This window comes from Pelophylax lessonae (assembly GCF_965119305.1).
Source record: "Pelophylax lessonae genome assembly, chromosome: 5".
Taxonomy (NCBI): domain Eukaryota; kingdom Metazoa; phylum Chordata; class Amphibia; order Anura; family Ranidae; genus Pelophylax; species Pelophylax lessonae.
Window position 1 is genome coordinate 482,896,552 of NC_138772.1, and position 22,112 is coordinate 482,918,663.

Genomic DNA, 22,112 nt, shown 5'->3' on the forward strand with positions numbered 1-22,112 from the left:
TTTTTTTTTTTCATTTTAGACCAATTTGTTTTCTGCTACATATTTTTGGTAAAAAAAATTGCAATAAGCGTATTTTGATTGTTTTGCGCAAAAGTTATCGTGTTTTCTAACTACGGGAAAGATTTATGTAATTTTTATTGTTTTTTTTTTACTAGTAATGGTGGCGATCTGCGATTTTTTGCGGGACTGTGACATTGCGACGGACAGATCAGACCCCTAACTGACATTTTTGACACTTTTGGGGGGACCAGTGACATTACTACAGTAATCAGTGCTATAAATATGCACTGTTACTGTAATAATGACACTGGCAGGGAAGGGGTTAACCCTATGGGTGATCAAAGGGTTAAATGTATGCCTCATGCTTACTGACGTGTGTGGGGGTTTTGTGACACAGACAGAGATCGCAGGTTCAGCTATGCTGAATCCTGTGATTTCTCCCTGTCTGTCACTGAGACGATCCGCCTGCTTTGTTTACACAAGCAGACAGGTCTTCTCACACTTTCCCCGACGATCAGGGAAGAGAGGAGGCGATCGCTGCCTCTCCTCCTCCGGCCCGACTCCCGCTGTGTTGTAGGTCTACGTCGCTGGGCCCAGGGGAGCCGCACTGCCACAGTAGGATTACTGTCGGCAGTTGGCAAGTGGTTAAGGAAAACACATTTTTGGAGAGTAGGGAAGGATTAGAACTTCTAACCGTGTCTTTATTTCAGTCTGAAATTCCCTGTCCCAGTAACAACTGCCTCCTAATATTGTATGGGTGTCACAGGGACAGGAAGTGAGAGAGAATCTCCTTGTTACATCACTAAAAAATTGTGAAATAGTGACAGAAATTACAACACCACTACTCTATCTAAAACTGAAAAATGAATTTTGTCTGGAGTTTTAAAGTAGAACTCTGTGCAAACAGTTTAAATTTACAGATGAAATACATACATGCATTTGTGTCTAATTATTGTTGAGACTTACATGGGTGTGCCTGTAGGCAGGTGCAGTCTACTTTCTCCACTGTAGGTGGTGCTTGCCTGCAACGGCATTGCAGTTGGAGAGGAAGTCAAGGGGAACATGGTCCTCTATGGTTTCCTGGGTCACTGGGGGTGCTATCTGATTGGATGCTGCTTTCCCATGTGACCCTAGCAGCCATCTTGGGACAAGTAGAGCCTATTTGGCGCGCTTTTTTGGAGAGGGTAGCATTGGAACATGTACATCATCAGTCAGGGACAGTGCTAGTGGCAGGGAATAGTTCCAGATGAGGAGGAAAAGCACAGGGTTTCCAACTTCCCTGGATATCTCCTCCCTTGGGCACAAGACTACCAGGCTGCGTTCTGCCCCCCCCCCCCCCCAACAGGTGCTGTTAGTTCAGCTGAATCCTGCTCTCTATAAGCTCTTGGAATTAGTGAATGTCCCTAGCTGGGCTGTCTTCCCACTGGGTTTACTGGGAACTGTCTTTACCTTACTTCAATACAAGTTCTGTACAATAAACCCCCCTCCATTGCGGGGGTTACGTTCCGGACCCAGCCGCGAAAAGTGAAAATCCGCGAAATAGAAAAACCCTATTAAAATGCATTGTAGGCATGATTTTTTTACTGTCACTGTACGTGTAAAAGCATTTTAAGGTCTTTAAACACACTTTTAAAACAATAGAAACTCATTTAAACACATAATAGATACTGAGAGACATAGCAAGAGCTATGGAAAACACAAAAATATTTCATTTTTAATGATTTATATAGTAAAATAACATTACAAAAAAAAAACGAAATATACCGGGACCGCAAAAACTGAACCGCGATGGAGCCGGGGTTTACTGTATACTGCACCTGGACTGTATGTGTTATTGCAGCCGCACCATGCTGCACCCACCTTCATGCCACGCAGCCAGGCTGAAGCCCGGACTTTTATTTGCTGCAGGTAAAGTGAATGTCAAGGCTAATTATATATATATATATATATATATATATATATATATATATATTATATATAGGCTCATACATATCTGCAATGCATACACAATTGTACATGTTTTATCCCATTAAAGAAGCTGAAAATACAGAAAAATAATTGCGTTTGTGCCAAAAATATAGTGTTCTCCTACCTTCCTCTTTGACATGACAACACAGGGTAGTTTTTGGCCATGAATTCCATAGTACAGTATGTGGTTCTGCCTAATTTGTTCCTAATGAATTTCAAAGAACACAGATCTCTCCTAATCTCTTATCTCCATAACTCCATCTTGTGCCCATGCAGGGAGCACAGGACGTTATCAGCTCACAAGGTTTCTTAAATAACCAACAGTTAATTTTTTCACCTATCGAAGAAATATAACAAAAAAAATGGTGCAGTATATTTAGCAGGCAAATAGGAGAAGTTCATTGTTAGAGTTTACATACACTTTAAGTAATACAGTAAAACTAGGTCAAGTTAGTAGAAACAGCAGATAAATGAGCCCATCTTTCTGTCACTCTGCTCCCTGCTATCAGCAGTGATTTTTGAAAACCACATACTGTACATATCTGCAACTGTTCTCATTTCAAATTTAAACTGACTCCCAGTATCCCTTCCACCATTGTCAACGGATGTGGCGAAATCCACTTTTGTGCAATCAATTTTCTAGCAAGAAACAATTTTCTGCTTAGTCCAAATCTCGGGTTACCTTGGTCTTCCAGGAAACTCTATATTTGTTCCTTCCAATATCTTAGCATGTTAGGAATATGCATATAAGATAAATAGGAATAATAAACTTATGCGCGATTTTGAGGTAAGCGATCAGGCGGATCTTCCCAATCAAAGAAATCGATGTGGAACTCCTCCAAGCAAGCAGCTGATTCTGATAGTGTCCCCACTGATCACAACGTAATTAAAAAGTTAAAGAATCAGCGCTCAACTCTCAATGAGGGGGGCCACTAAATCTAATTCCAATGTGTATTGAACAGACGTGTCTTAAGATAATAAATAGTGGTCAAATTAATAAATGTGTCAATGAAAATATGTCAAAAAAATGGGGTGTATAAAGTGATGATAGAATGAATAGATATATACAATAATGAACATCCAATCGAAAGTGAACCAAGTGAATAAAGTGCAATGCTGAGTGACTATTCATGCAAAACAAAATCATGTGCAGCTCTTATATGATCAAATAAACACAACTCCTAAAAGTGTTGAACATGAGCAAAGTGACCGAAATAAAAACACCTAAAAATATAGCAATGATGTGCTAAAAACGTGCTTCAACAGTCCATAAAATGCATATAATAATCTAAAAAATACAAAAATCTAAAAAATACACATGATGATAGTCCCAAATAAAGTGAATAAAGTGCAATGTGCCAAAAAATTCTTCTATATATAGTGATCTTTCCAATCAACTCTAAAGGTGAAATGTGCTCTTCAAACACAGCAAGGTGAGTGTGTCCCGGTGAGCGCACAATCCAGACACCGAGTGCAGTGGCCGCTCACCTCCACAACACTCAGATTGAGCGTTATATATAAATATCCTGGCAACCCTTTCAACTCGTTCGCCAACAGCCCAGCGTGCTCCAGCAGCAATGGATCAAATAATGGGAATATAGCAGCATAGGAAGCTCAAAAATGCCTTAGTTCCTGTGTTGGTGCTTAAAAAGAGAGGCTCTCATGGTGCAGAAACGTAGGGTAGTATTTATTAAAAAAAATAGTAGTGCAGGCTACTCACATTACAGAAGATACAACAGTGCAGACAGTGTCACAAACCGCCGATGCGGTGCGATCCGAAGCTTCCGGTCACGGCCGAAGACCAGAAGTGACGTCAGTACGGCTTACTCTGACGCGTTGCGCTACGAACACCCGTAGCTTTCTCCCTTTCTCCTTTCTCAAAGGGAGAAAGCTACGGGTGTTCGTAGCGCAACGCGTCAGAGTAAGCCGTACTGACGTCACTTCTGGTCTTCGGCCGTGACCGGAAGCTTCGGATCGCACCGCATCGGCGGTTTGTGACACTGTCTGCACTGTTGTATCTTCTGTAATGTGAGTAGCCTGCACTACTATTTTTTTTAATAAATACTACCCTACGTTTCTGCACCATGAGAGCCTCTCTTTTTAAGCACCAACATAGGAACTAAGGCATTTTTGAGCTTCCTATGCTGCTATATTCCCATTATTTGATCCATTGCTGCTGGAGCACGCTGGGCTGTTGGCGAACGAGTTGAAAGGGTTGCCAGGATATTTATATATAACGCTCAATCTGAGTGTTGTGGAGGTGAGCGGCCACTGCACTCGGTGTCTGGATTGTGCGCTCACCGGGACACACTCACCTTGCTGTGTTTGAAGAGCACATTTCACCTTTAGAGTTGATTGGAAAGACCACCATATATAGAAGAATTTTTTGGCACATTGCACTTTATTCACTTTATTTGGGACTATCATCATGTGTATTTTTTAGATTTTTGTATTTTTTAGATTATTATATGCATTTTATGGACTGTTGAAGCACGTTTTTAGCACATCATTGCTATATTTTTAGGTGTTTTTATTTCGGTCACTTTGCTCATGTTCAACACTTTTAGGAGTTGTGTTTATTTGATCATATAAGAGCTGCACATGATTTTGTTTTGCATGAATAGTCACTCAGCATTGCACTTTATTCACTTGGTTCACTTTCGATTGGATGTTCATTATTGTATATATCTATTCATTCTATCATCACTTTATACACTCCATTTTTTTGACATATTTTCATTGACACATTTATTAATTTGACCACTATTTATTATCTTAAGACACGTCTGTTCAATACACATTGGAATTAGATTTAGTGGCCCCCCTCATTGAGAGTTGAGCGCTGATTCTCTAACTTTTTAATTACATATAAGATAAATGAAGTCTCCTGGAGGTCTGTCCCTGTCTAATACAATCGGGATCTCAATACAATACAATCTCAAATGCCTGCTCTTTAAACTGAATGGAGAGTTCTATACCTCCTATAGATAGTAAATAACTAAGCAACTCTCTAAGAGTGTGATATTGAGACAGTGGGAATCATCCTTAAAGCAACACTAAAGCCTCATTAAATAAAATAAATAAATAATGATATCAAACATGTAATACTTACCTGCTCTGTTCAATGGTTTTGCACAAAGCATCCCCGATGCTCCCGGCCCCTCACCCCTGCTGAGTGCCCCCAGAGCAAGCCACTTGCTCTGGGGGCACTCATGCATGCTCCTTCCTGAGCCAGCCATGTGTGTCCATAAGACACACAGAGCACAGCTCAATCTCGGCCCTGCTTCCTACTCCCTGGCTGTAATTGACAGCAGTGGGAGCCCATGGCTTGTGTCTCAGCCAATAAGGAGAGAGATACCAGGGAGAACCGCTGTCCCTATGCACATCTTTGGTTTGAAATGGAGCTCAGGTAAGTATTAGGGGGGTTGTGGGGGGAGCAGCACACAGAAGGTTTTACATAGAATGCATGCAGTTATAAAAACCTTCAGCCTTTAGAACAACTTTGATATCTCTGACCATTAATCCTCTTCAACATTGCCTGTGACTTGAGACAATTGAGATATTTCATTAGATATTTATGAAATAATGAATCGTACACCAAGGAAATAATACCCCTTGTACTGTCAGACAACACCACATGCTTTATTACTGGAATATTATTCTATATCTCACAGGTGTGAGGGGGCCTACTGCATGACGCAATTATATATTCTAATAAAACTTTGTTTAAATATATAGAATTGCCTTGGTTTACACTGCCATGACTTGTCATGCGACAAAATCGCATGACGAGTCCTTCCCTATTAACAGAAATGGAACTGTTCTTGTCAGGATCGGTGTCATTACTTGGGTCACCTGCTGGTGGCACTGCTGTTCCTGGAATCGAAGGACGTAATTCTGGTGGCCATCAGCAGGTGTCTCCCAGCAGCTCGACTGTGCTCTTAACCACCTCAATACTGGGCACTTAAACCCCCTTCCTTCCCAGGCCAATTTTCAGCTTTTAGCGCTGTTGCATTTTGAATGACAATTGCGCGGTCATGCAACTCTGTACCTAAACCAAATTTATGTAATTTTATCCCCACAAATAGAGCTTTCTTTTGGTGGTATTTGATCACCGCAAGGTTTTTTCTTTTTTGGTGCACAAATAAAAAAGATCGAAAAGTTTGAAAAAAAAAAAAGTTTTTTGTTTATGTTATAAAATTTTGTAAATAGATACGTTTTCTCGTACACTGATGAGCACTGATGAGGCCGCACTGACAGGCACTGATAGGGTGGCACTGATGGGGTGGCACTGATGGGGTGGCACTAATGGAGTGGCACTGATATGCAGCACTGATGGGCACTGATAGGTAGCACTGATATGCAGCACTGATGGGCACTGATATGTGGCACTGATATACAGCATTGGTGGGCACTGATAGGCAGCACTGATGGGCACTGATAGGCAGCACTGATGGGCACTGATAGGCGGCACTGATGGGCCCTGTTAGGTGGCACTGATCGGCACTGATAGGCGGCACTGATCGGTACTGATGGGCGGCACTGATGGGCACTGATAGGCAGCACTGGTGGGCAATAATGGGTGGCACTGATAGATGGCAATAATGGGCACTGGTGGGCAGCACTGATAGGGAGGGCACCACTGGCAGGCTCTCTGAGCCCTGATTGCCATCCCTGGTGGCCATTGTGGGCATCCCTGGTGGTCATGGGTGGGCATCCCAGGTGGCTCTAGTGGCACCCCCCCCCCCTGGGCTCCATTGGTAATCAATGTTCTGATGACCAGCACAGACCCCCCCCTGTGACCAGTGAGTAATTAGAAAAACTCACTGATCCCCTGGCTGCAGCACAGATTGTCTTCTTCCCCTCACTGACAGGATCTGTGTGAGGAGAAGAAGAGATCAAAGCCGTTACAACGGCTGTATTTACATTACATGATGGCTGTGATTGGACGCAGCCGTCATGTGATCAGAAGGGCCAATCACAGGGCCCTCCTGCCAAAACTTGTTGCTATGTGTCCGAGGGACACAGGCACATCGAGATCGCGCCGCTGTGAGTGCCCGCGGCGGCGCTATCTCGCTCCTTCTGCAGGACGTTCGGGAACGTCCGATCAGAAGGACGAGACTCCCACCCGGCCGTATATGTACAGTGGCCGGGTGGGAGGTGGTTAATAGGCTGCACCTCATGTGGAGTGCTGGGGGAATAAAAGCCGGCCCTTCACTGAGGTTCAGGACTTCAGTATTATACCTGCAAGCTGTGTCCCTGTTTGAACCTAAACCTGATCCTGTATCCTGATCCTGAGTCTTGTTCTCTGTACCCTGCTTCCCGTACCTGGCTTCCTGTTCCCCTTGTCTCCTATTCCTGTCCTGTCTTGCTTATGTGTGCTCCCTCCATTTGGTTTATAGTAAATTAGGGTATTATTTGGATTTGCAGCGTCACATTTTTTTAAAAATTACTTTGTTTATGGTTTACTGGTGTGGGTATTGGAGTGTGTTATTTTGGCTTATTATACTTATTTCAACCTTATTTAGTCTGGGTCCTGATTCCTTAGTGCAGCCAACTGATCTGATCACCCTTGGTGGGTGCCTGCATGTGGTATCCCTAGTTCTAATCTGTCACAACAGCTTAGATCAGGCATGTCCAACCATTCGGCCCAGAACCACAGGCAATGCGGCCCACTGCCGCCTGACAATTTTTTTTTTTTTTTTGCTGGGGAGGAAGGAAGTCGAGTCGGGGGCATGGCCACAGAGGTTTCCAACTAACTGTAGGCAGTGGCTGCCTCGGAGGGGATCATTCACTAGTTAAATTAGTGCTGGGGGGGGCGTGGCAGCGCGGGAAGGGCGCAGCAGCGTTTTATTACTTATATACATTAACTATTGTATATATTTTATATGCGGCCCGAGAAAATTTCTCTACACTCAATGTGGCCCAGAGAAGCCAAAAGGTTGGACACCCATGGCTTAGATAAAGGTTCCTGCACCACTTTGGGGCAACTTCAAAATTACTTTCATTGACTTCTGTTAAAGAAGTCGTATGCAAGCCGTGATGAAGTTGAGCAGGGATGTCGGTTTTAAAGTCACACGACCTTGAAGCCATGCTGGTGTGAACTGGCACTAACTGCTGAAATGTTGAAATGATTTTGGGTAATCATTGTAATACAATTGCTTAAAGCTTAGGCAAATCTTAAAATATCCTGTGGTTTCCAAAGAACAGTTTTCTTTAACATTACCCCTTCCTAATTCATATAGTTACCCAAATAAGTATGAAAGAAGTGAACCCCTTTACCCCCAGTAATTCTTTACCTGATCCCCAAATTTTATTTAACAACTGGAAAATAAGGATACAACCCCGGGAACATAAAATCCACTTCTGTAATAGATTTATTTTTTACATGCATGCATTTATCAACTGATGGAGAAGGTGGATTCCTTTACCCTTGCCTGAAAAATGTTGCACCTGCACAGCTGTATACTATATTCATGGATCTGGGCTGGGTAACTTTGCCACCCTCATCTGTTGGATGCTGTAATGTTTCTATAGGTAAGCTGTGTTTTTCCTTCATACCTATAAGATATCTAAAGATACTATTGAATATTCTGAAGGTTTCCTTAGCAGCCTTCTTTGCAATTTTCATTGCAATTGCAATGATGAAGTATAAATAATTGAGGTATTCAGATCATCCTAAGAAGATTACATCTGCCAGCTTTAGACAAAGGGAGTTTTCATCGCAAATTACACTGTGCCTGAAATTTACCCGTAAGTGGATCTACATTTAACAGTATACATCTTAGGATTTGTATCACTATATCTTTAGATTTATTATCCCTCCTAAATATTTATAAGAGGTGACCATCTTAATGGATGTGCAGCGCTGAGCAAAGGGGTTTGTAATTAATCAATTTGGGTAACAATACAAACCTAAACATAAACTCAACTCAGTGCTACAGATATACAATACTCCACAAAGAATAATACAATGTGCAATATGAAGGCTGCAGTGATATTAAATAATACAAACTTAAAATAATAAAAAATCCTGAAAAATCATCAAAAGCAGGAATTATATTTATAGCATAATGAACATATAACACTATTTTTTCTCTACACGAGGGAGAAAACAACAGTTAAACAATAGATACCCACAACCAATTTGGAAGGTTATTCTTAAGGCAGCCCATAGATTACTCAACTTTCTTTCTGTCCACCAGGGGTGGACAGAAAGAAAATCCCTGGATTCCTCCATCAACAAAGTCAGTGTTTATGGTGGAATGCCTCCCGCAGTGCTACTGTGTCCTGCCAGTGGGGCAGTGGGGTGCAGGGTGCCTTCACTGCCAGCAGGACACAATGATTACTGCTAGCAGATATAGCCGTCACCAGTAGTAAAAAAAAAAATCAGACAGGTTGGTTGTACCTAAGTCCCTGCTGAACCAGCCGAAAGTTCGATCCATGTATGGTTGGCTTTAGAGGTACACCCTCAGTCCAGAATCTACATTATAATATTCAATCCCCATGGGATAAGAGGCCTATAAGAGCTGCTATTACATGACCTGGCACAATGACATTCCCAGCACAGGACAGAAAGGCTGAGTAAGATGCAGAAAGAGGGAGCTGTAATGTCACCTTCATCCCCTTCATCATCAAGGCATAACCCACCACAAAATGGCCAGACTTTTACAAAAAGTTTGCCCCCAACCTCCTCTCTTTACCATACATTTGACTCCAAATTCAGATTAGGTTCATAGAAGGTCAGGTTAATATCAATTTCTCCTTACTTTGATTAAAGGGTTTGGAAATGTTTGCCCTGCATATTTACAGATAACATAGTTGGCTGAGTGCCAGCCAAAGGATTGAGACAAAACCCATTAAGGTCGTGGCCTCCATAGGCAGCATGGTTGGCTATGATGGAATTGGGAGCTTGACCAGTGAGCTGCACCTGTAGGGAAAAGGAGAGAGAGCAAGGGCCAGGAACAAACTTGGGTTGGAGGGACTGGCAGATAGGCCTGGCAGTAAGTTGAAAGTCAGGAGTCAAAAGAGTTGGACACTATTCTACCTTGCAGCACAAGCAGTAAGCTTTCCCATGGACCCAGTCCAAGTTTTTTTTATTGTAGTCTACTTTCATCCTGATAAATTAGCTATCCTGGCAAGGTGGATTTGATTACCCTATTCAGGTTGCAAGTGGGAAGAAGCCATGGCTGTGTGGTGGAGCTATATTACTTTGGCAGTAAAGAGGAGGCAGAGAAGTAGGGTTCTAATTGCAAAAAGAGGAGGGAGTAGGCCTTCCAACCTTTGCCATCTCTTGAGACATATAAACTGCACATACCTGCAGAATGGGGCATGTGCTCCAGCTGGCCTTTTACTTTGCCTAGCATGTTGTGTACAGCACAGCCTAAGTTGAAGTATTTTAGGCAAATACAAGCTCAAGTGAAATGACACCTTTAAATAAGCTCCATATATTCTATATTGTTATTAGTCTATTTCCCAGCGTTATTCCATCTGTCCATAATTTTCATTGACTCCCAAGTGAAACCATTCTTAATTTCTCCTTCTGTTTCATTGTGCAGTAAATGTCTTGTGTACCTAATTATCACTTGTAAAGATTAATAATTGTGTCACATCGAACATAAAAATAATACACAATATGCTAATGATACAATCATTTACATAATCTATGCAATGCTAGCAATATTCCTGTTTCTTGTAGTAAGCAAGCAAATCCCAGATGGTCTGAAGCTCAAAGCTTTATTCTCCTTTTTAGTTTTTTATTACCTAGTTCTATAAGGCTTATGAAATAAAATACTTGTTTATTAGAACACTATTCTCATGTGTATTATATAAAAGAAAATATTAATATTGTTAGCCTATGGGGATAAGCAGAGTAGATGCCTTTCATTTTATAGCTACACCATTCAGCCATAATATTAACCAGTTGCCGACTGCCCACCACAGATATACTGCAGCAGGGTGGCTCGACTGCGCAAAATCACGTATATCTACGTGATTTCCTGCATGAGATCTCGGCAGCACGCGCGCCCCACCGGAGCCATACTCCCGCTGTGTTTAGACACAGCGGGAGGCGGGCCGGCAATCACCGCCGGCCTCCCGCGATCATCAGAGAAACTGACAGAAGACCTGCCTGCTTATGTAAACAAAGCAGGCGTGTATTCTGTCACAGAGGCAGAGAGAGATCAGGATTTTCAGTTAAGCTGAAACCCAGATCTCTCTGTGCCTGTCACAGAGCCCTTCCCCCACACAGTCAGTAAGCATATTTAGGCATACAGTAAACCCTTTGATCACCCCCAGTGTTAACCCCTTCCCTGCTAGTGTCATTTATATAGTAACAGTGCATATTACTGTATTAATGTCACTGGTTCCCAAAAAGTGTCAAAAATGTCAGTTAGGGATCCAATCTGACCGCCGCAATGTCGCAGTCCCGCTAAAAATCACAGATTGCCGCCATTACTAATAAAAAAAAAAATAGAAAAACCAAAAATCTATTCCGTAGTTTGTAAACGCTATAACTTTTGCACAAACCAAATAAAATACGCTTTTTGGGATTTTTTTTTACCAAAAATATGTAGCAAAATACAAATTGGCCTAAACTGATAAAAAAACAATTGTTTTTTTTTTTTTTTTTATTGGGAATGTTTTATAGCAGAATGTAAAAAATATTGTGTTTTTTTCAAAATTGTTGCTTTTTTTTTGTTTATAGCGCCAAATTTAAAAACCGCAGAGGTGATCAAATACCACCAAAAGAAAGCTCTATTTGTGGGGGGAAAAAAAACATCAATTGTATTTGGGTACAGCGTTGCAGAACTGCGCAATTTTTCGTAAAATAACGCAGTGCCGAATCGCAAAAAATGGCCTTGTCATTAAGGGGGTAAAACCTTCCGGAGCTGAAGTGGTTAAAGAAGAAGTTTTGGACTGTCAAAAAAAAACAAACATACATACCTTCATACTTACACCCCCCCCCTGCTGTTGATGACTGCTGATCACTCAGCCACTGCTTGCTGCTTTGCCCCTCCAGGCACAGCTGACTTCTGCTCTGAGATGAACGTTGAGAGCTGGAACCGGCTACCAATCAGGCAGCTAAGTGGATTTCAACAATATGGTCGGGATCCGTCTAGAGCCTAGAAAAGTTCTGAGACGTCAACCAACAGCGGCTGATTCTGGGTCACAGGAGAGCCCAAGTCAGGGCATTCCTGTAACCCATAGGAGAAGTATGGCCAAAAAATCTTTGGTTATACTACTCTAGTGCCCCCCCTAAGGAGCTTGATTAGCCCTCTGAGACTTAGGCCGGCCATATACGGTGCCAATTTCTTTCCTGCAAAATAAATTTGCATGATTCCTCCATCAACACAGCCAGCGTTGACAGGGGAATCAGCAATTGTCTTCTACCTGTGGGGGGCGGGGCATCTTGGGGAAGCCATCCCCACTGGGAGAAGACAGTAATTATCGCTAGGGGCTGCAAGAAAATCTGGAAGGCTGGTTGTACCCAAGATGATCAATCGGCCAAGATTCGAACAATGTATGGCCAGGCTTAGTCCCTTTCTTCATATAGTGTGCCTTCGCCCGTACAAATCTGACACACCCTCTCTATTATTAATAGCAAATTGATTAAATACAACAGGATAAGACAAACTGTGACAAAGATAAGATAACATCAATTCCTACACAGAGTACTTTTATAGCAGAGTAGTGTGCAAAAAAAACCCAACACTATAGGTGACTGGGATGAGATGTTTATCAGCCTAAAATGTAACAGAGTCACCCAGAGTAGCGTAAGGGCAGCCAGAAACAGAAAGTGTAAACCCCTGAAGGCTATGCTGCCCTAGGCCCTTGAGTGACTACCCTAAGTTGAAGTCTGACAGCAGGACTTCGGTGTTTTAATAAGGCAACACTTGTCCAAGTCTATGTGAGTATTATAAAAAAGGAGGGATCATCTCCAACCGAGAGAGAGGGAAAACAACAAAAAAGTAGTCCTGCTGGCATAGTTGGGGCCCCTCCGATGGTGCACTAGTAATAATGTTAAAGTGACTTCCTGCTACCCTAGTTTTTTTAGAAAGGTTTGGGCTTGATAAGGAGTTCCAGTAGGAGGAACTTGAACAGGGCTTGACGGTAGTGAAAAAGTCAGTGTCAAGTGCTAAGAAGAGTTAAGTAGATCTGAACTAGCGGGGTAAACCAAAACAGATGGTATGGCACTTCTCAGTGGTATGCAGCATAGGTATAGTAGGGTCTAAAGAATCATGGGGCAAACTGTGTAAGTAGAGTCTAGCTTGATTTTTTGTGGTACAGAGTGTTTAGTGGGTTGGCAACCCTCTTACCATTCCTATGCTTCAGAGATTGGTACAGGTGGCAGAGGGGCTTCTCATGGATCGGTGGCTTGAGCTCCAGAGAATCCTCTCTGTATGGCTGTGGGTGCAGATGATGACTGGCCATCCCGTTCTTTATGTTACTTAGATGCACATGTAAAACCTACCTAAACATTATTGCTGACTAAGTACACTCCTTAATTGAAATGGTCTTTCCTGATAGCAGTGGCCTCTTTCAGAAGGATTATGCTCCCCGCCCACACTGCAAAAATGATTCAAGACTGGTTTGAGGAACACAACAATGAGTTTGAAGTATTAAACTGACCTCCAAATTCTCCAGATCTCAATCATTTCAGTGTTCTTTAAACGTGTTCAATTGCCATTTTACTGGTTCATAGATTGTGGTCACGTTGCCTTGCCACAAAACATCTATTTTATCTACCATCCAATTGCTTTTGGCCTATTTTCTGTGTACTATTATAGAGTTGCAGCATACTAACGCTTAAAGAGGAACTGCAGTGTACTCACATCATTTGTCATAAAAACATATTTGCCATTCTAAAGTTTCCATGCAACCACTTTGCATATTATTTTGTATACAGTATACTGTGATTCTGTACTTGCCAAATATTCTGCAGAAATTTCCCTCCACTAATGCTGGCCATGCACTAGCCGAAAAATCGTTTGAATATCTGTTATTTGGTCCGTTCATTCTTTTTTCGTCCAGTTAATGGACACAAATAGAAAATTGGTTTTAACTTTTCAGGGCCGAAAAATCAAAGAAACAGTTTGAAAAATTCTGCCGAACGAACAATAAACTAAAACGTTAATGTGTTTCTCACCCAAACTGTTTGCACTAGGCATATGTGACAAACTGAATGAAAAATTGATTCATTTATGTCCATTGAACAATTTATCATTCGAAATTCGGTCATTACCTGATGGCACAATCGTCTGCTCTCACGGACGATTTTTTGTTTTTCAAAAAAGAGTTTGAACAATTTTTCGGCTAGCGTGTGGCCCGCTTGTGTCTGGCTGCAGTCATTTTAACTGTGGGCAGCTAAAGCTGCTGCCTGGTTACTTTCTGGATTTAGACAGACACACAGAGGCACACAGACACATACACATACAGTATATACACACACATGCAGTATATATAGACACACACACACATACACATATATACAGACAGACACGCTCACACCACTGCTTACATGCACATTTATTCTCTCTCGAGAAATACACATGGATCTCTGCAGTCTCCTGTTATCTCCACCCTCATCCAGCCCCCTCCAGCTCTGCAGCTCTCCTTGGCTCTCTTATGACTCACCCCACCTCCCTTGCTGGCAAACTCTCACAAGAGTGAGAGAGAGAGAGCTGTACATTATGTTATTAGCCTACGTCAATGACCAGACTTTAAAGCGGAGTTCCGGCCACGAACATTTTTTTTCAATAAAAATACCCTCGGGACAGTCAGGGCTAGTACATTCTACAATGGATAGCCTCTGTACTGTCCCGGGTCGCACTTTCCTGCAAGAAGAAATACTTACCTTTAAAATTTCTTCTCCAGCATTGCCATCTCGGATGTGGGCAGCTGAAGCCAGCACGATCCTCTTCTGCGTCCTCTTCCGTGTCCTCTTCTCCCAGAATGCGCCTGCACCGGCCCTGCTCGTCACTTCCGGTGCAGCACTGCATTCCTCCACAGCTTCTGGGCATGTCCAGAAGCTGTTTAGCAGGGAATGCGGCGCCGCACCGGAAGTGACGAGCGGTGGCGGCACATTGATTCCTAGGAGCGATGACGTTCAGCTCCCAGGAATCATTGCAAACTGGAAGTGACGGCGCGGGCCGCGGCCACCGAGGGAGGAAGTGGAAGAAAGATGAGTATATTTTTCTACAATAACAAGGTAAGTAAAAAAAAAAAAATCGTAACTATCCATTTCTTTTTCAGGTGACAAATAGGAAGCGGATGGCCACAAAATCGATTATGTCGATTTTGTGGCCTGAACTCCGCTTTAAAGAGGAAGTGAGCTGTATAAGGCAGAAAAAAAAATGTTTTACTATCTGAAGTTAAAACCGCAAGGGCCAAAGATTTATTAGAGCGAAAGATGAAAAAATGACTGAGCGCCTGCTTTAAGTTACACCGGTGTGAGCCTCCTTCCACCTATAACCAGGTGTTTCAGCGGGGACCATGCGATTTAAAGAGTTGTGGCAGAACAATGAACCTGCCATATCAAGCAGCTCCTGAAGGGGTAAACAGTACAATGGCATTTCTTAGGACAGGTTTCTCGAAGCTAACAACAGTGGTCTGTGCCTGTGTAATGTGTGTTGGCCACTTGTAGCCTTAATCAGAGGCTTAGGTGATAAGGTGACAATACTGGAGCAATACTGGGAGACAGTTACAGAGCATTGTCACCCAATAACATGAAGCGTCTGAACAAGGGCTTTCATTGCTCTTATTATTTTAATGAAAGCTATAGAATGAAAAAAAAATGCTTTTTAAGTTGCAATGTTAAAGCATATATGAAATTATAATGATTGGGGTGACATAAACTTTAATTCAACAGCATTTGACCAAAATCAATATTAGTTTTGACAAAACTGTCCTTTAAAGGGTGTCTTCACAATATTTCAGTTTTTCATTACATAACGTGAATGTAATGAATTCTTGTAAATTCATTTCTGAACTGGTGTTTTTGCATAACAAAAATAGATTTTCTTTTTAGCGATTATTGTATTAGCCACAATTGCTCATTACATATGCGTGTTGTGCTTTCTGCTTCCTGCACAGTGATTACAGCTCAGTCTTAGGACTAAATTCCAACAAAAGACATTCACGGGGAGACACTATAAGCTCTACGCTCAAAATAATTGCAGGTCAACGTTACTATACATGAGGATACATGATACTTTTCCTTTAATGGAATCATCAATATATGTCGTAATTGAAAAGGTAACTATAATGGTTTAAGGGCATTTTCATTGTACATCTGTTTTGAATATACAGTATATACAGTATCTCGCAGAAGTGAGTACACCACCTCGCATTTTTGTAAATATTTTATTATATCGTTTTCATGTGACAACACTGAAGAAATGATACTTTGCTACAATGTAAAGTAGTGAGTGTACAGCTTGTATAACAGTGTAAATTTGCTGTCCCCTCAAAATAACTCAACACACAGCCATCTGTGTAAACCGCTGGCAACATAAGTGAGTACACCGCTAAATAAAAAAGTTTGCCCAATTAGCCATTTTCCCTCCCCGGTGTCGCGTGATTCGTTAGTGTTACAAGTTCTCAGGTGTGAATGGGGAGCAGGTGTGGTAAATTTTGTGTTACCGCTCTCACTCTCTCATACTGGACACTGGTCAACATGGCACCTCATGGCAAAGAACTCTCTGAGGATATGAAAAAAAGAATTGTTGCTCTATATAAAGATGACCTAGGCTATAAGAAAATTGCCAAGACCCTAAAACTGAACTGCAGCACAGTGGCCAAGACCATACAGCTGTTTAACAGGACAGGTTCCACTCAGAACAGGCCTCGCCATGGTTGACCAAAGAAGTTGAGTGCACATGCTCAGTCTCATATCCAGAGGTTGTCTTTGGGGGGAAATAGACATATGAGTGCTGCCAGCATTGCTGCAGAGGTTGAAAGGGTGGGGGGGGTGGGGCTGGGGCAGTGCTGCTCAGACCATACGCTGCACACTGCATCAAATTGGTCTGCATGGCTGTCATCCCAGAAGGAAGCCTCTTCTAAAGGTGATGCACAAGAAAGCCCGCAAACAATTTGCTGAAGACGAGCAGACTAAGGACATGGATTGCTGGAATCATGTCCTGTGGTCTGATGAGACCAAGATAAACTTATTTGGTTCAGATGGTGTCAAGCATGTGTGGCGGAAACCAGGTGAGGAGTACAAAGACAAGTGTGTCTTGTCTACAGTCAAGCATGGTGGTGGGAGTGTCATGGTTTGGGGCTGCATGAGTGCTGCCAACACTGGGGAGCTACAGTTCATTGAGGGAACCATGAATACAACATGTACTGTGACATACGGAAGCAGAGCATGATTCCCTCCCTTCAGAGACTGGGCCACAGGGCAGTATTCCAACATGATAACGACAACCAAACACACATCCAAGATGACCACTGCCTTGCTAAAGAAGCTGAGGGTAAAGGGGATGGACTGGCCAAGCATGTCTCCAGACCTAAACCCTATTGAGCATCTGTGGGGCATCCTCAAATGGAAGGTGGAGGAGCGCAAGGTCTCTAACATCTACCAGCTCCATGATGTCGTCATGGAGGAGTGGAAGAGGACTCCAGTGGCAACCTGTGATGCTCTGGTGAACTCCATGCCCAAGAGGGCAAAGTGTCATTTCTTTAGTGTTGTCACATGAAAAGATATAATAAAATATTTACAAAAATGTGAGGGGTGTACTCACTTTTGTGGGATACAGTATATACATACACTACTGTGCAACGGTTTAGGTAGGTGTGAAAAATGCTGGAAATTAACAATGTTTTCAGAAATAGAAGTGTTAATAGTTTATTTTTTGTCAATTAACATAATGGAAAGTAAATGAACAGAAGAGAAATACAAAGGAAATCGATATTTGGTGTCACTCCCCTTTGCCTTTAAAATAGCACCAATTCTTCTAGGTACATTTGCACACAGTTTTTGAAGGAACTGAGCAGGTAGGTTGTTCCAAACATCTTGTAGAACCAACCACAGATCTTCAATGGATGTAGGTTACCCCAAATCCTTCTGTCTCTTCATGTAATCCCAGACAGATTTAATGATGTTGATGTCAGGTCTCTGTGGGGGCCAAACCATCACTTCCAGGACTCCTTATTCTTCTTTACACTGAAGTTAGTTCATAATGACATTGGCTGTAGGTTTGGAGTCAATATCCTGCTGCAGTATAAATTTGGGGCTAATAACACACCTCCCTGATGGCATAGCATAATGGGGAAGGGTGAATGTGCTCATCGTCACTGGGAGTGAACGACAGATACTTGATGATTTGGATTGATTCAAGTGGGACAGTGATGTTTGTCAGCTATGTATCTCGAGAGATATGTGAAGACTGTTCCTGTTTGATTCTGAACATGTTCATTGAAAGAGCTATTCACATTCTGTTCCATGTCCTTCAATGTCAGAGACAGGTTTTCCCTATTGTTTGTGTATTGAGATAATGTGTATTCCATGTACTTTAATGTAGGAGATGGACAGACTATCATTGGCAGTCTTGTCCTATTGTCTATCTATTGAGGTAGAATGTGGATTGTGTTAAGTCTGCCTGTCCCATTGTTACATGTTAATGACCTCACATTGTTCTGTCCATATAGCTAGATAATTAGTTCCGGTTAATTCTGTTTCTTTATACAATTTCCTCTGCATATGATAATGTAATCAGGCAGAGGGGAGGGATTGTGTACATGGTATGGGAATGACTGAGTGTAAAACTCTGTTTTTATTGGATTGTGAATTTCATGTCTTGTTCCCCACAAGGTCCACCTGAGCGGTAACCTTGTGGGGGGAAACTGTAGAGTTCTACTTCACCCTCAATCTAGAGTTCTGTCTCTTATTGGGGGAATCTGCTACAAGGGATTGCTATGCTCTTCATACTCCCTTGAATAATCACTAAGCTCTTGTAAGAGCTTGTTTCTGTTCCACTCTCTGGGGAAAGAGAGGTTCACCCACTGGAACCTGGAGCCTTGTCGTAGGTCCAGGGTGGGTAGGAGATGGCGAGACCCCAACCAAGCTGCGGCGGTTCATTGGGTCTGCGGTGGTTATGGTGTCTGGTGGAGTGCTTGGAGCTCTTGGGAAGCACTAGGCGCATCCGTCAACGGAGGTACCCAGTCGGGGTGCCAGTTGATCCATTACAGTAAGTATCTCCCTTTATTTCTCAGCATTGAGGACACCATTGAATCTGATTAAATCTCCTACTCCATTTGCAGTAATGGAGCCCCAATTTGCAAGGAACCTCCACCATGCTTCACTTTTGCCTGCAGAGACTCATTATTGTACCGCTCTCCAGTCCTTCGCCAACAAACTGCCTCCTGCTACAGCCAAATTTTTCAAAGTTTGAATCATCAGTCCAGAGCACCTGCAGTTATTTTTCTGCACCCCAGTTCCTATGTTTTCATGTATAGTTGAGTCACTTATCCTTGTTTCCATGTCATAGGTATGGCTTTTTGGCAGCAGTTCTTTTATGAAGACCACTTTTGGCCAGACTTATCCATACAGTAGATGGGTGTACCTGAATCCTACTGGTTTCCACCAGTTTAGTGCTGATGGCACTGCTGGATATCTTCCTATGTCGAGGGGAAGTAAACATGATGTGTCTTCTGCTACATTAAGTTTCCTTTACTGATCACTGCATCTATGGTTCTCAAAGTTGCCCATTTTTTTGTGCTTCTTCAAAAGAGCTTGAACAGCAGTGCTCCCCTAGTGTAAAACCTCCTTTTATTTTGACAATAAAAAAAGATTGTTTAAGAGGTACTCACATGGTTCCAGTTAAACAACACGCCTGTCACAGTGTAAAAGAAGACTGAGTGATCCCATCCATCCACTACGCTGAATGGCTGCTCCACGATGTGCTTCTACCGCCTGGGGTTCTGAGTCAGGGTCTGCTGCAGGAGTCGTTTGTTCAACAACATTAGGATGTATATTTTTATTCAAATGTTTGTTTTCATTTAATTGTATATGCTTTGTTTTTATCAAATGTATATTTGATCTCTATTTATATTTTAATATGACATAAAATCTTAATTTTTTTACTGTTTTGGTGTCATGCCTGCCCATAAAGTCCCAACTTCTTTGGGGGAATATATTGTTTAACCACTTCTGGACTGGAAGATTTTCCCCCTTAATGACCAGGCCATTTTTTGCAATTTGGCACTGCCTTACTTTAACGAACAATATCGTGGTTGTGCAAAGCTGTACCCAAATAATATGAATGTCCTTTTTTCCCCCCACAAATAGAGCTTTCTTTTGGTGGTATTTGATCGCCTCTGCAATTTTTTTTTTTTTTTGCTATAAACAAAATAAGAGCGACAATTCTGAAAAAAAAAAAAAAAAAACAATATTTTTCACTTTCTGCTATATAACATTCCCCAAAAAAATTTAAAAATCTAAATTTTTTTCATCATTTTAGACCAATTTGTATTCTGCTACATATATTTGGTAAAAAAAAAATCCCACTAAGTGTATTTTGAATGGTTTGCGCAAAAGTTATCACGTCTACAAACTATGGGAAAGATTTAGGTCATTTTTATTTATTTTTTATTTTTTACTAGTAATGGTGGCGATCAGTGATTTTTAGCAGGGCTGCTACATTGTGGCAGAGAGATCGGGCCCCTAACTGACATTTTTTACACTTTTGGGGGGGACCAGTGACATTACTACTGTAATCAGTGCTTAAAATATGCACTGTTGCTGTAATAATGACACTGGCAGGGAAGGGGTTAACCCAGGGGCGATCAAAGGGTTAAGTGTGAGCCTAGGAGGTGTTTTCTAACTGTGGGGGGGGGGGCTTGTAATATCAACACAGAGACCTGTGTTCCTAAATAGAAGGAACACAGGAGCTCTGTGTTGATAGCTGAGAGAACAACGGTCTGCTGTGTTTACAACAGCAGACCGCCGTTCTCTCTTCACGGGGAGCGATCGCGGGTGCCCGGCGGCAATCGTGGCTGCCGGCCCTACCCCTTGGATTCCCCGCTGGCGCTCCCTCCGTACAGGTACAACGATTCGCGGGAACCTGCCGCCGTATACGGCGGCTGGTCAGCAAGTGGTTAACTATATATCGGGATATTGGCAGACAGACACCAGACTCTCCAATGGTGAAATATTAAATATCAGACTCATTCATTGAGCGTGTGCATCTTAGTTTGTAACCCAGGAATTAATTGCTTATTAGGTTTAGGAGATTGTAGAAGAGCCTCTTTCACTTTCCTAATTTCTCGCTCCAGTCTGTGGGTGGAGCCTGAACGTCATCATGTCATCCCGTCATCACCATACAGAGACATTAACCCTGAATTACACTGTGAGGAGGCTGAAGTATGACCGCAGCCAGTCTCAGCTTATGGAGCAGCTGTGGGGACGGGTCGCAGCACTGCAGGGAGCCTTCTACGGCTAAGATAAGTATTTTTACGCCAAATTCAGCCATAACAGATGGAATTTGGCTGGTTTAGAACAAATCTGCTAAATCTCAATCCATCTATGGGCTGACTGGTTTTCCCGAAGTTGATTTGTCGATCAGCTTCAGTACAACCAGCCTATCTGGGTTTTTTCCTTCGATCATTGCCAGCGCCTAAAGCCTCCGGCAGTAATCATTGTATTCCTACTGCTATATTAGTGCAGCAGGAAGAATTCCTACATCAACAAGGACTGTGTTGATGGGGGAATCAAGTGTTTTTTTTTTTTTTTTTCACATGTAGATGAAGAAAGGAGAATTGCATATTCTATTGCCAGCCTTAACCTGCATTTTTCCACACTGTAATGCCAGTCGCTGCTAGGACACATAGAAACTGATTGTTTTCTATGTGCACTGTTCCCACTACAATGTAGCCCAAGGTACAGTGAAGTGTGATAAAATGCAGAAATTCTGTATAATATCTGGATGGCACTACATGTCAATGTGTTCTGTGCAGTGACATGAATGAAGTGTCACTTTGTACACTACAAATAAAGTTCCCCAAAAAAAAAAGGGAGCTGTGTGATGCGGTAATATGTGCATCACATCGACCCCTGCTGCATGTCATTGCAGCCTAAAACAGACTGCTGCCCACACCATAAACTGCTTTAGTTTAGTGTGTGGGCATGGGCGTCCGCAGAACTT